Source organism: Diadema setosum, chromosome 17 (genome assembly GCF_964275005.1).
Source record: "Diadema setosum chromosome 17, eeDiaSeto1, whole genome shotgun sequence".
NCBI lineage: Eukaryota > Metazoa > Echinodermata > Echinoidea > Diadematoida > Diadematidae > Diadema > Diadema setosum.
In genome coordinates this window covers 26,563,683-26,579,966 of record NC_092701.1, presented here as the reverse complement: position 1 = coordinate 26,579,966, position 16,284 = coordinate 26,563,683, and the positions used below count along the sequence as shown (strand labels likewise).

Below are 16,284 nucleotides of genomic sequence, written 5' to 3'. Positions count from 1 at the left end.
TCACCCTTTTCTACACATGCTTTAGTCTTGAGTTTGTTAGGCGGATGTGCAGCCCTGGATATGTGTGTGTGTGTGTGTGTGTATGTGCGCGCGCACATGTGTGTGTGTGTAGGGCCATGTGCCAGTGTCTGTTTATGTGATACAGTACCAGTTTACAAGTGTATAACCTTGCACTAGTATGTAACAAACTGATTAGGGCCTGCTTTCTTTCTTTGTGCTTTAATAAATACATCCACCTGCAATTCCTCTCACAGAATTGCTAAAGGAAAAAATTTTGTTATACAAAATAACAAACAGATTCTAAATGTGTGCTGAGATACACCAACCATCCCCTCCCCCTCCCCCCTCCCCTCCCCCCCCCCCCCCAAAAAAAAAAAAAAAAAAAAAAATCTGAAGAAGTGGGTCTGGAATATGGAGACCAGTGTACAAGACCCGAGGGTACAAAAAAAAAAAAAAAAAAAAAAAAAAACACCCCACAACCCTAGCTTGCATTGCAGACATTCTTTCTGGCATGGATATGCTAATGAGGTCATCTAAGGTCACACTGGGGTCTGATTCTGACCTCAAGTTGACCTCAGAGTGACAACAAGGCTTATGGGGACAAATGGTGCTGGCTTTCCGGCTTTCTCCCTTCCTCTCTCGTCTCATGTTCTTCATCTTTCAATTTATGGGTGGAGTTGGTTGAACAGCATCAGGTTGATTCTTGGCAGATATTTTGCAACAAGCTTTTGAGTTTGGAGCTCACAGTACTGGTACTGGGCCACTATGGAACATTTAAAATGCTCATGAGCAGCAAATATGGGACTAATTGTGTTAAATTCCTTTAGAAAAAGATCTCTCTTTGTCTTTCAGGGAAACTTTCATTTGCTAATCATTGTTGTGAGGCAGGGCTTGAAACTACGTGGGCTTAATTGAGTCTAAAATATGAAACAAATGTGTCAATTCTTTAAAGATACTATGTGGCACCTTCCAAGAGAAATTAGACATTTTATCTTCTGGTGTGGCTTGAATATGTCTGTATCGCAAACAAAAATATAAAATGAGGATAATGATAAAAAAAGCTACCCCCTTTCTCATCACCACTTTAGGGCCTATATATTTTTCTTTCTTCTGGTGCCAGTAATCCTTAGATTTTGTAAATACCCATAGCATAACATATATCTAATGGATGTAAATGACCCCAAATTTTGACTCTGATTTACCTCTACAAAGTATACTCTCCTTTTTACATATTAGGCCTATGTTATTACACTAGAAGAAATCGTCTCTACCCACTAGACCTTGTAGTACTGCTTCTAATGAAAAGAAATTAAAAAAAATTTCCCCCATTCTCATATGAATGTAAGGCAACTGTGTCTAGTGGACAGTGGATTCCTAATACAGATAAACTGTTGCTGTATATAAAGCAAACTGTTGATGGTCATCCGCTCACTTTAAACAAATAGACCTTGTGTGAGATGCAAACTCAGTATTCACAGTAGCCATTGGCCATTTAAAAGCAGTTGCTTTCGGTCACTTCTCTTTGGTGACCATTTTTAACCCACTGAGGACAGACTGATATTGCCATAACACACATTTCCCTTCTAGACACCTGCTTGAGTATTCTCGGGACTTGTCTTCAACGGGTTAAAACATGTTCAACTGGGTGTTAAGGATGAACAAAGGGCACTCCAGGGCCCCATTATTATTATTAAAAAAAAAAAAAAGAATTGCTATGATAGCATCACTTGCTGTAATGGCAAGTGTCATGGTAACAACAAGAATCCTACTTCTTTACTGGATGTTGCTACAAGAAGTTGCTGTATTCTAGAGGTTGCTATCCGAACATCTTTAACCCATTGAGGATGGACTAATTTTGCTACGACACGCATTTCCCATAGACACCTGCCGAGTATACTCGGACACTCATTTCTCATAGACACCTGCCCGAGTATACATGGGATTCGTCCTCAACGGGTTAATGAAATGGGACACAGAATGCTACAGCATAAGGCTTGCCAAAAAATGCTCTGGTACGTGGATCTGCACTTCACAAGCTCTACAGGAATTATTAATGCAGAAAGAGTGGTGGGAATGAATCAAATTTATAAACATTTCTATCTCTCTGTCTGTCTGTCTGTCTGTCTCCAACCCCATTGGTCTCTCTCTTTCATTATTTCTCTCCCTCTTTCTCGGTGCGGTCTGCCTCATTTCCAGAGGTCACTGTCGGGTCATGTGACAGGAAGTCCACCTCAAAATAACCTGCCAATAAGTTCTATGACCCGGGAGGAAGAATGTATTTATGTGTATGTGTGTTGGCGTGAGTTTGTATCATTCTGTGTACATGTGTGTGTGTGTGTGAGTTTTGAATGTGTGCTTGCTGTTGTTTCTGTTTATCTTTTAACACATTGAGAGTTGCTGTCTAGACGCCACCTTTCAATGGACTGATCCGATGTAGGAGTTTCGTATCGAAAGGTAAAAAGACTCATTTACAAAGCCAGGTGGAAGTTCTGGTACACAGATAAGCACGACGATATACTGCGACAAAGGACATTACATCGGTGAGTTCTCGTTTGCGGGCCCAATCAATTTCCACCGAAATTTCCTCTACGGGGTTACAGTTGGTATAGGTAGCGTGTCCGGTCACATTTCACCTAAATCTAACAGTGCTCTCGGGAGTTTGTATGGAAATATTCTGTCCTGGATTATTATTTGCTTCCTATTCTGGAATAAATTTCATTCTTTCCAGGTTTTTTTGTGACACAAAACATACATACATGCTTGGATACATCATTTTCATTAGTACAAAGTATTATCCCACACAACTGCATATAAATAGCATGTGCCAATCATTCCAAATGGTTTGAAGCTGAAAATGCAGGAGACCATGCTAGCGAAATGTCTCTTAAAGGGAGCTCATGATAACAAATGTCTTTTAAGGGAACTCACATTTAGGAAAAGGAAAAGAAGCTTTAAAAAAAAATGGCATGTAGCCCGGACGTGGAGTGCGGGTGCCACTGCTTTTAGTGTGTGAATTTCTGTACTTGCTCTTGGTGCCGATTTGCTTTTGACCATGTTCGGGGCCAACTTCGTACAAAATTGAAAATTCCATGTTCCTTTTGTCATCTTGTGATGCCACCCTACAGAATGAGATCAGAGTATCAATTGCATAAAATCATTAGAAGTATTTCAGCATTTGCATATTCCTGATAAAGGAATGTTTCTCTCTCTCTCTCTCTCTCTCTCTCTAAAAAAAAAAAGGAGAAATATTTCTCACAATTACAGGTTTGCAGGACGATCATACACAATAAGACTATCCCACAGCAAAATGTTATACACATTTAGGAACAACAGAGCTTCAAATATTCTGCTAGACCCAAATTGACTTGTGCAGAAAAGTGCAGACATATATCAAAGTTACACAATACAAAACAGGGTAAGCTAGCCTGAGTGCATCACTAAAGAAAGAAAGAAAAAAAACCCACACCAAACCACCAAATCACTATTCACCAGCAAAATGGAAGACTGCTTAGAATTGACCTTTCCATCAGCAGAAGAAGGGGTGTATTGGAAAGCAAAGAAAGAAGAAAAAAATGTTGAGGGAGGATGCCGGAGAATTTGCCTAACTGGAGTGCCGAAATGTCAACTCTACATCTGTGACCCTGAGATGCAGGATAATGGCCTCCCAGAGTGCATCCTCGATGAGGTGGGAAGTGGATCCGACGACGACGAAAAAGACAAAAGAGTTGAAGCTACATGAGACAAACATATTACACCCCCTCCTTTTTTTTTTTTTTTTTTTTTTTTTTTTTTTTTAGGGGGGTCCGGTGATGTAAGCCTGGAAGAGCAGGGAATCATTTTGCTGGTGTACATAGACAGACAGACAGATATACAAAGAAGATAGAAATGAAGACAGTATGAAAGAATTGGGATGAAATACACAGTGATGATGATAATGATGATGGTAATGATGAGGAAAATGATGATTTTGACGACGATGATGATGATAATGATGATGGTAAGATATTTAATATGATGATGATGGCAATGATAATAATGATGATAACAATGGTAGCAATGATGACTATGGTGGTGTCGAGAATGGTGGTCATGATGATATTGACAGGGGTCGTGCTGCTGCTAATGGCTACAAAGGTGATGATAACTGTCATGCCATTAATGACAACGAAGATGATGACAGTGAGACAGAAGAGGTGGAAAAGGGTGATACTGAGGATAAAAATCAAATTGATGATGGTGATGGTAATGATTAATACACAAAAGATGAAGATGAAGGAGGTGATGATGATGAATGCATCAAAGATGAAGATGATGATGACGACGACGATGATGATAATGCTATTGAGGATAAAGATTGAATTGATGATGGTGATGGTGATGATTGATACACAAAAGATAAAGATGACAAATATGATGAATACATCATGATGAAGATGAAGATGATGATGATGATGATGATGATGATGTTACTGAGGATGAAGATAAAATTGATGATGGTTGTGGTGATGGTGATAATTAATACACATAAGATGAAGATGAAGATGATGTTGATGATGAAGATGATGATGAAGAAAATGATGATACAATAATGACAAATGCGGCATGATAATCATGATGTTGATGATGATTATGATGATGTTATTGAGGATGAAGGTTAAATTGATGATGGTTGTGGTGATGGTGATAATCAATACACATAAGATGAAGATGAAGATGAAGATGATGAATACCTCAGAGATGAAGAAGATGATGATGATAAAGATGATGATGAAGAAAATGATGATATAATAATGGTAAATATGGCATGATAATCATGATGATGATGATGATGCTTGTGAGCTGAGTGAGGCAGGGAGGCCAACCAATGACAAGAGACAAAGTCGGCCTGTCTTGAAACCTTTGTCTGAAACAGGAGTAACTCTCCTCCAGGGTTGACTCACTTTTTTTTTTTTTTTGGTGGTCTCTTTTGTCTCCTCCTGGTCTCCACGGTGACTAACCTCTCTTTGTTGCTTTGTCTGAGGAAGTGGTTTTTCATTGTGGCCATCAGGCTAGACTACCATCTTGCTCACCAACCAAGTTCATGAATATCGGGACAGGAGGGAGGGCTGGGGGTAGTAGTCTCCTCCCCCCAGACATGGTTGAAACAGCGACACAACATTTGCTCCTGTGACAATTGCTCCGGTCTTATTTTCTACAATGACTTAGGGTTACGGTTAGAGTTGTGATAGGGTTATTGGTTTAGTTTGATGTGAGGATTAGGATCAGGCTTAGGGTTATGTCTGTGAGTAGGTTTTATGTTTGGATTAGCATGCACATACTTCATGGGAGCAATTGTCGCAGGAGCAAATGTCATGGAACCATTTGAAACAGATTCTTACTGGAAATTAGGTTCAATATCACCGTATTATGAAAGAACATATTTTGTTTCGAGAGCAATGCTAAGTACATATCAAGGTAAGTTTTGAAATGACACATGCAAATGAGTGAGAGAATTCATTGGCTTGAATAAAATTTTATTCTAATAGTCAACTCTTTGTAAGCTAACAGAGGTAAGATTCCAGCATTCTGCGCTCATGTTGCTTACTGCGAGTAGATCACAGAAAGTGCAATCGAGGCAAGAGAGGTCCTTTGGTAAACATCAACATATCCAAGCTTTGCATCTTTTGTCCTTCTATACACACACACATAGGGTTGTATCATAAAAGTCTAGTTTCTCAGTATGAATTTGATTCCAACAAATGTCAAAAGGCAGAGCAATTACAATCAGCTGAAATGTCTGACATTTTGAAAGGTGAAACGAGACTCACATGAATTTATCATTCAGCCCACAATATGCCAATCTGACTTTAGAAAAAAAGGAACAGGTTGAAAATTCATGATAAAATGGATACCATCTCTACTTTAATAAATTGCATGCCCTGAAATCACACAGTGGACATGAAATCATGCTCCTCAATGCATGTTTCATAATTGATACCATTCATCAAAGTTCATGGTATCCCGACCTTTCTATATTTTTTTAAGAGAAACAGAGGAAAGAGAAAAAAAAATTTCATTATTGTCATATATTTCAGGATTTCATATTGCCATAGCAAAGATGGTTTTTATCCTGTATCAAAAGAATACATTTTGCTGTTGCAAAGGAGTGGTGATGATAAAGAAACACAGGGTCTGAAACTGAAGACTAACTTTGGGTGGGGTGAGGTAGAGGTAAAAAGGGGGATGTCTGGAGAAGCAATCTCCTTTGTCCATTCATCAAGTCCAAGTCATTGTGTGCCCCACATAAAATGGCCAGACAGACCCCGCATCCTCTGCCCCACCCTCCTCACAACCTCCCCCTTCCTCTTGTACTTGCTATGGTCAGACACACACATACATACACATGCACACATGTATATATGCACACAGAAATATACCAGATGTACATTTGCAACCTAGCTGAAAATTAAACTCTTCATTTATCATCCTTATCTCATCTACATCATTTTCCTGGTATGCCCTCCCTCAGCTTTGTCCTCTTCTCTCCCCTCATTCTCCCAGATACTTACAGATATCTATATTCTTCTATATTTATCTACCTGTCTATGAATATATTCATCTTTCTATTTATATGATATAACCATATATTTATCTATTTATACACTATATTCATCTATTGATCTATTAATACATGCAGTACACATAATTAAAGCTCCTGAGAGGGGAATTACATATGAAAGACCGAAAATCTAAACATATACCACCAGTGCCTTTTCTTGATGCATAGTCTGGTTCTGTTTTGGTCTTTACCCATCTGGCTTCCATTTAATGATGATGACGAAACTATTCTCATAACTATATATATTCTTACAGAGTGCATCACCTTTGGTAAAGTTTCCGCGTTTGATATAAGAGAATCTATAGGAAAGTGGCGCGTACAGGCCAAGAAAGCCAACTGCATTCCCAAGGTGATAGCTACGAAATTCTTTAATTGGGGGTGGGGATGGGGGAGGGGTTCCCTCCCCCTCAAAGAGCTAATTACTCAGAGTAATGAGCCCCAACTATGGAGACCAGTATCATTTTTTAGTCTTCAAATGTTTATCACCCCGGCCATCCTATCTGGCTGAATACTCTCCAGGGTGATAGCATAAAATTGTTTCCAATTAATTAATCCAGATATCATGATGCAGGTTTTTAACCCCCTGTGCAAAATCAAGATCCTGATATTTCTGCATTTTCTGTCATTTTGAGTACCATTCCCATTATTCATACTTTACATCTGTCTGTGGGATTCTCTACTATTGGTATACCACAACTTCATCTACATATCCAGCACTCTACAAGTACAAATTATTATCTAACATTATACCCGGTATATATGTACATGTATCCTTATTTGATATAAATGATAAAATCCCAAAATAATGATGACATGATACGGAAATGACGAATGAGATTCAATTCCGCCGTACTTAGATATATTGAAATACTAATCAGTCGGAGCCCCTTCCAAGAAATCACATTGCAGTGCTCCTAAAGATGTCTGAGATTTAATTTAGTCACTCTCATCTATGTGCGTCGCTATTTAGGTCTCAGATCCTTCTAGGAAATCGTGACGATGATACGGGTACACGCAGGATGTTTGCGATGCAAATGGGCCATTATCTCTCATGTTTATTACAACATCCTTTGCAGAAACACCAATTATTAAAGAAACGCTTTCAAGGAAAAGAATGCATAAATACATTTTCTTTGCTAATGATTGTGGGTTGCTCCTGAAACTTAGACTTCTTAAAATTTGTGCAGCCAGACTCTAGATGCTGAACACGTGGAAATGTGCCACAGCAAATTCTGCTGTCCTCATAGCTTAATTGGTGACTGTAAATTTATTTTTCCATGAACAGCCTGAAGAAATGTTAGTATCTCAGTGGAGCTAGTTAATTCTTTGTTTTTCTTGAGAGCTGGCTACAAAAGACATGTGCAGTGATTAGCATGCCACTATATGTGTATGTTCTGGCAGTGTGTTTGGTGCTGGTGCAAGGGTTTGTACAAGGCACACATTTATACTTTGTAGTGATACAGCGAGCCAATTGTACACTAATACTGCGTATCTAACATGTTAAAGATAACATAAAGTTTTGTTACCTCAAAAGTTTCCCTGAATTTCCTTGTCTTATTTTGTGTTTCAGGTTAAAGTACCTTTCATATAACCAACACTGTGAGACTTACTCGCCCCAAAGTGCTCTCATGTCTTAGTAATCATGCAATAATGGTTTCGTACCAGAGCCGCTAGTTTGACTCGCCGCCGTATGGCGGCGAGGTAGTACTGTACACGTACTGTACGAAACCATTATTGCGTGATAACTGCGACCAGAAGCCCCATACGCATAGCTAACTGCGACCAGCAGCCCCATACGCATAGCTAAATGGGGCTGCGCATTGTAGCATTCAGGATCATGACAGACTATATAGTATTGCTGGCATTGATGACTGAATGTGATTCGGTCGAGAGGACCTTGGGAGAGCTACACTGAATTGACGGCCAGCGCATGCGCACACAGACATGTTATCCGTTCATGGATTTGAAATTTGTGCACATGTGATGTGTGCGCATGCGCTGGCCGTAGTATTCAGTGTAGCTCTCCCAAGATCCTCTCGACCGAGTCACATTCAGTCATCAGTTCGAACAGAAAGGGACTATTGGCAGAACCAAACGTTGCCCGAAGCCTGTTTTCAATACTTCAACTTAACTGGTAAGTCTTCAAATTGAAGAAATTTTAGGATTTTAAGTTGATATTTGCCCGCGATGCTATAGTCTGTCGTGATCCTGAATGCTACAATGCGAAGCCCCATTACGCTATGCGTATGGGGCTGCTGGTCGCAGTTAATTGCATGATTACTAAGACATGAGAGCACTTTGGGATGAGTAAGTCTCACAGTGTTAGTTATATGAAAGGTACTTTAACCTGAAACACAAACTAAGACAAGGAAATTCAGGGAAACTTTTGAGGTACCAAAACTTTATATTATCTTTAAATGCAAAAAACTAAGAGCTCTATCGCTTCTCACACATCTGAGTTTATTCAGGATCTATATTTACATCCATTTCGAAGATTGTCTGCAGAAAACTATGAAAATAGATCAGATTTGTATGGAAAAATTTCAACCCATTAAACTGGAATGCATAACCAATTATCATGTAAGTATAACATGCATCAGTGAATTGTTTGTTCACCCTAGATGCATCATTTCAGCGGAGTATCCAATAAAGTAGTACTTTATCACATGAAGACTATTTAGACATCAAAACTGTTACATCAGAAACGTGACAAAGCCAGGAAGTATATTGTTGGGGGCTTTCCCCATAGAGAGAGCTGTCACTCAGTTTTCAATGTACTCCCCACAAAGAGAATATAAGTACAAAGAGCTGCCTTAACATCTACAGAAAAACAAATACAGCAAATGCTCCTGTAATGATTCTTACATTTTCTTGATTCTTTGCTTTATTTACCAAAGCTGCTTTATTCCGCCACCAAGTCTAAGAAACCACATTTTGTGCTTTGGTGCTTTATCTGTCTATTACAGTAGTTATCACTCACTACTGACATTTCATATTAAATAGAAGCAGTAGATAGAAACATCTTGTTCATTTGGGGCCCTTTTGCTCACATACCATTGTTCATTTTAGTTGCAAAATTACAAAAAGCCTCCAAATTGCTAAATTCATAAATTGATCCTCATACTGCCAACACATGTTTCATAATTAAATTTGAATGTTTCTGTCTTGGATTGGCAATTTTTTGTCATTCTTTTTTCTGACTTTGTGCACATTTAATTAATTTTCTTTATTTTCAATTAATTTTAATTTTAATTTCAATTTCAATTTCGATTCTATGCAGCAAAACTTGGCAATACCAATATGATGAGGCTGAGATGATACTTACTTCATTAAAATCACCCCAGGACTCGATGAGTTACACTTTGGGGCCCTATTCTACAACATTTCTTTGCCTGGTGGGCAATATGTTGAAAAAAAAATGCAGCACTCTAAACACTTAAACATTTCATCGGGTGTTGGAAAAGAAATAAGATATCAATTGCATGACTTGAATCAAAGTAGCAACATTATGAACACGAATATCTTCTCTTTTCAAGTGCAGAATTCAAAATCTATGTTTTAAAATTGTTGTTTTACATGCTGACTTCACTGTCATTTGCTATAAACACAGATATCATGCAGGAATTCATATTTTCTGAATCAGTAATTTAGAGTAACCTGTGCAGGGATTCTCTCAAAGATATACTTTCATTACCAAATTTAATTGGGCTGTAAAAGCAACAGCGTCACTACCAGAAATAATGTACGCACTCTCCATTACCATTACTTCCACTTCCTTCTACTTTACTTCCTCTTCCTCGCAAATTCCCCAGATGTGCATGCTCTTTCATCAATGAACTCCACAATCCTTTTCTTTGTTTCAGTTTCTCTTTGATTCCCTCGCTGCTGATTGATTACTCATATATTCCCCCATGCTCCGGTCACTGAAGTTCAGTGGTGACCATCATAAGACACACATTGGGTGCGTTCACATCTAGATTATCATGCTATTAGATACTAAGCTGATTTGTTGGCACCATTCTGTTTGGCATAATACCATGGTGATAGATACTGCAGCAATTTCCTTGGTATCATTTTCATTTACCAGCCATCATGGTACTTCTGAGAAGCATCACACACACACACACACACACTCATATCTCCTATGTGACAGGACAGGAAGAGAGTCGAGTCAAGTGTGAAGTATACCAATGTATTGTATGGTGGTATTTTGTGACACGATGCACACTCAAATCTCACTTGCATTATTTTCGTGAATTACCACCCTATATACGATGGTATTTCACAATGTAGTTCATGGTGTATTTGCATTCACACCATGAAATACCTTGCAAAAAACGGTGGTATTTCACCACCAATGCGAATGCACCTAACTTTAAAACCTTTCAGTGTTACAGGCAGCGTCAAGCCAGCACTCATATCACTGAGCTTGGAGCGCGTGGAAGGAGCTGGGGGTGGGTGGGGAGGCATGAGGAGAAAATGAATCTACATCGCTTATTCCTTGGCAAAAAACTTCCCACTGTCTTCCAGTCCCTTAATGATGATCCTATCTTGGAAAATATTGTCTTGGAGGTCAGTGCTGTATTCTTTTATTCTATGACAAGTAATACTTACTATTAATTGTCATATTTTCATAACTTAAAACCAAAAATTTCCTTTCATATCAGTCATATTTTGTTCAAAATACTATTAATTATTTCCACTGCAGATTCATCAAAAACCTTTAAATCACTAAAGTCACAACTAATCCTCTATTTGGCAATGCATTTTAAAAGATCTTAGTAGGCATTTCTCTTTAAGATTGGCTGTTCAAAATAATTCCCCTTGACTCTGTCCCAGATTAACCCGTTGAAGACGAGTCCTGAGAATACTTGGGCAGGTGTCTATGGGAAATGCGTGTTATAGTAAAATCAAATAAAGACAGAATAAACTGACCAGAAAGAATATAAATTATTAGTGGAAAAGTGAGCAAAGAAAATGGGATTATAGTAAAATCAGTACATCCTCAACGGGTTATATGAATTCAGTTAGCTCCATCTTGTCTTTGTCCAAAATCTGATATTCAGTAAAATTCTGTTTTACTCAAGTAATGATAAATATTCCTACAGCAAAATTACTTGAGAACTTGATGGATTAAAGACATTGAAGCACATTACAACAGAGGAAAGGATGGAAAAAGATACCGTGTTCAAGATATCTGGAGGATGACACTGGATAGGAGCGGACACACTTTCTCGTAGGGTGATTGCACTCCCTAAAAGTCCTGCCTTATGCATCAAAGTTTATCAGAATCATCATACACGAACAGAGCGGTAAGGAGCGGATGTTGGTAGGATGCAGAATAGGAGAAGGAGGAGGACATGCTAAGGCCAATGATGGTGGGGTTTGTTTCGTGGTGGAAATTGGGGAGGGGTCCCGGGTGAGTCACCGAGCGGGGCACTCAATATTTGCCGACCATCATTTTCTGTGTCAATAAACCCAAATGGCAGCCAGCGTGGCCAGCCAACCTGGGATGACCAAGAAATGGACAGCTGGGGAAATGGACTGGACTGGGATGGAGCATTTTTCAGGCCTTGAGGAAATGACAGGAGAGATGCAATATGAGAGCATCTAGGGCAACTGTCATTTTGAAATATAGATTGATGTTTTGAGGAAGCAATACCCGTATGTCCATAATGTCTCGTAGAAATATATAATGTAGAGCAAAACCTGCTGCCCTGGGACACTGGGACTGCGAGTGATTATCAGATCTTGTAAAGCAGTCGATCCCGCTGGTCATCTAAGAAAGAAGAAAAACATTCACACAAAGCCCTCTTCCATCTTCTCGAGATGATATTCTGCAGGTAATAGCTTTGAAATATCATATACCATTTGTTGCAGAACTTTCCTCGGGGCAAGTCATTCATCAAATGTCCTATTTTTTCCCCCCTTCTCTCTCTCACCACATTCTCTCTGAAAATGCATCCCAGGTACCAATATTAATTGTTTTAAAAAAGAAGAGACAAATATGATTCATTTGAAATATTGCACCATTTGTCACAAGAAATCCCTCTGGGAGTTTCACTGACCAGCACTGCCCATTTCATTCTTATCATTTTTTTTTTTTGAAACATCTCTTGACACTCCTCTTTGAATACAGGCCCGGCAGCGAGTCTGGGGTTCTACAATGGTAGATTTTGCGCAATTACCATCACCCTGGGAATACCAAGAATACTTTGGATGCCAGCCATTGGTAGGGGTTACCACGGTGAGATCATAATGCCCCCCTCCTCCCTCTAACCCATCTCTCCTTTTCTCTCCCTGTCTGCCTGTCTCTCTCCATCTCTTTCTCTCCCTCACTGTCATTTCCATGACTCATCAATGAAGAGGTGCACGCAGCATGACTTGAAATTCAATCGCCGTGTCGATGCAAAGCCCGCCCCCCCCACCCATCAACGCTACATCGCCTCAATGATTGCACCTCACCTCTGATGATTCTCACAAGCTAGGCAATCATTACAGACACGAGAAAGGACTCCTTTCATTAGCTTTTTTTTATACAATTTGCTGACGGACTAACTTCGCTACTTCATCTCGTCTTATGAAATATTGTAATTTCTTATCACAGTTTGCAAAACTAATAAACTGCATTTGTTGTTAATATCATGATCATCCTTTTCTTCTTGATTCATGTTTGTGCCTCCCTTCTTTTGATGTTTATCATTGTAATCATCATCATCATCATCATCATCAACAACAACTTAATAAACATTGTATATCGCCATCATCAAAGTTTTAAACATGCTGCTTCTGGTACCTTTAGATCCCTTATCAGCAAAAAGTGATTGACTGTAAGTTGCTCAATACATGATTACCAACCTGGCTTGGAGATCGAGTCTTACATTCCGCTACAACCCCTTCACGATATCAGGTATAGGCCCTACTCATCAGAACAAGAGTAACAGATTAAGGATTAAGTGAGCGTTTTACGGCTGACTGTGCCATTGTCTCGACACAACCATGACCCAGAGGATATGTCGAATTCCAGAGATATCTGGCATAATTGCAGAATGAGTTCTGTTACCGCCCCTGTTCTGCTCAGCACAGAATGAGCCAAAACCATATTTAGCATCCCTTTCTGAGGATTTTTTTTTTGGCACCCCCTAGGGAATATCATTGTGCATCATTGAGATCATCAATCACACCACTCCCACATAGATGCCAATCCTCATCAGCAAGGCAGTGTCACCATGGTAATGACCATCACCCATCTTGGATTCGATTGGTATCATTAGTCATCTCAAGACTTCTCCAGTTATCCTTTCCTTGGGAAGAAGGCATCCTTGAGATTACCACCATCTTCACGAACAGCACCAGTGTCATTGTTGTCAGCATCTTAATTTTCTGTGGATCATTATCACAAACGCCAACAATTTTAACACTTTTATCCCTTTTCTCCTCCTTCTCCTCCTCTTCCTCCTCCTCATCATCATAACCATTACTAGCATCATCAATATCACCATCACCATCATCGTCAGTCTCATCATCATAATCCCCATCTTTATTCATCCTAATCTATATGGTCTGTCTCTCTCCTCCTCCTCCTCAATCCTAACCATCCTCATCCCTAAGACCATCACAATCATCATCATCATCGTCATCATCATCGTCATCATCATCGTCATCATCACCATCATCATCATCACCATCGTCATCATCACCATCATCACCACCGCTCCATACAGAGGTGTAGTTGCCATGGAGCCGTCATGGTGACCGGAGTTACTAATGGGCTGGCCCATCTGTAAGGAGGCGGCATCACTCTGAGCAAGAGGAGGAAGAGAAGATACCTCGGATACCACAGATTGTCCTATGCCATTGGGAAGGAATTCAATTGACTGGGATTCTCATGAGTCACATGAAGGAGATGACCGAGGAATTCTGTGTGACCTCTCTGTGACCCTTGGTCTCATCCTCACCCATCACCACAAACATGAGCACCTCTTTACTTATTCTGATTATATTGTGCGCATACGAAAGAGGAAAAGATAGCTAGAGCAGGAGAAAGAGAGGGGCAGGGTGGTAATTGGTTTAATTCTGGAGGCATCTGATGATGAGTTAATGTCCTATCCACTGACAAACACTAAGTTAGATTGTATCTGGACAGTCTGTCCTGAATGAATGGTCTTCTGTGCTAAGAGTGCTTTTTCTCTTTCATTCAAATTGATGAAATCTAATGTGAGCTATGCCCCTTGAATATATCCATATTTGAGCCTGAACCAAATGCACGTGCTGACAAAGTTAATAGTGAAAATACAGCAGTTTCCAAGATGATTTTGCCAGGTACTTATGATGCAATTTCACAACGTGTTCAGATTGACTTAAAGAGCAGAATAAGAGCAGAATCAAATGAACAAAATGATAAGATTGGAAAGTTTAAGTGGCACATGACCTCATGAAATTTAAGGTATTGGTGAGCTAAATATCCAGGGGCCACTTGTGACGTAAGTTGACTTCAAAATAATATGGCTGTGAGCATAGCTACTATCACTGCAAAAGGAAAGAGACTCCTTTGCATACAATAGGAATAGTTGCGGAAAATCAAGGATGGGGTGTTACAACAAAAACCAGCCTCGTTTCACCTCGACCTGGTTGTGTAATTAATCACACATGATACTATACACAATCCCAGACTGATGCAAATTACGCAAACATACAAACGCATTCACACTTCACTTACGGTGATTTTGTAACATGAACACAAATACCTTGCACAATAAAGTGGTATTTAGGGTGGTAACTCAAACTTCGCATGAATTACACAAGCGACATTTGATCCCGTCACAAAATACCATGTTTCAGACAGTAGTGCATTTCTCACAATGGCCTGACACACTTCCTGTATTCTCTCTACAGCCTACTATACGAGATATGTGTATATGAAGTGCATGCCATGGTCCAGAAAAACCATGGTATCTTGTGAGAATAAGAACTGTATCAACAAATTAAAGTGGTATTCAATACCAAAATAATTCTAAAGTGGATGCACCTAATCATGAAATACGGTACCATGGTATTTCTGGCCCGTAAGTACACCTCTCCGAGGTACAAGTAGGTACTGCTCTTGTGCACATATGATTTCGGATTGCAAGACAATCACTTTTTCTTTTTCCTCTTTCCTCCCCCCCCCCCATTTCCTTATTTATAAAAACATTGTTTGCTTTGTTTTATTTTACTCCTTAGGACCAACATCAGAGCATTTGAGATGAAAGATGTAAAGCTATATAGAGAGTACCAAAGTTTGATGTCATAATAGCCATTCATTGCCATGGAATTTTGTTTGTAAAAAAATTCTCACCTGGCCTGAGTGTTTATGAGCACATCTGGTTCCAACTGAAGCTATAATTATTACAAAAGACTGTGACATCATCACGTTGGTATTCTATACAATGGATTACAGCATTTACATATTGGCACGGAAGATGGAAAAAAATTACTGAAGTTGTTATTCCAATATTATAAAATGGGTTCAAGAATGTAGCCAATTGGAAGCACTGAAATGAGTCACGTGCGAGTGCATTATTTTTTGCGATCATGCACGGCCTGACGTCACAATGTTTACACTAGCAGTGCGCACTCAATCAGTTGTTACAAGTGCGCGTCACGCGTTACTATACGCACTGTCAATCCTGTAAACAACTTCTAAT

At 39.4% G+C, this 16,284-nt stretch overlaps 1 protein-coding gene across 1 annotated transcript in view; it reads right to left on the bottom strand.

Annotated features, from left to right (window-relative positions):
• Positions 1-16,284, bottom strand: part of LOC140240755 (serine/threonine-protein phosphatase 2A activator-like) — a 144,801-nt gene that overhangs the window by 63,106 nt on the left and 65,411 nt on the right. The gene's annotated exons all lie outside the window — the stretch shown is intronic.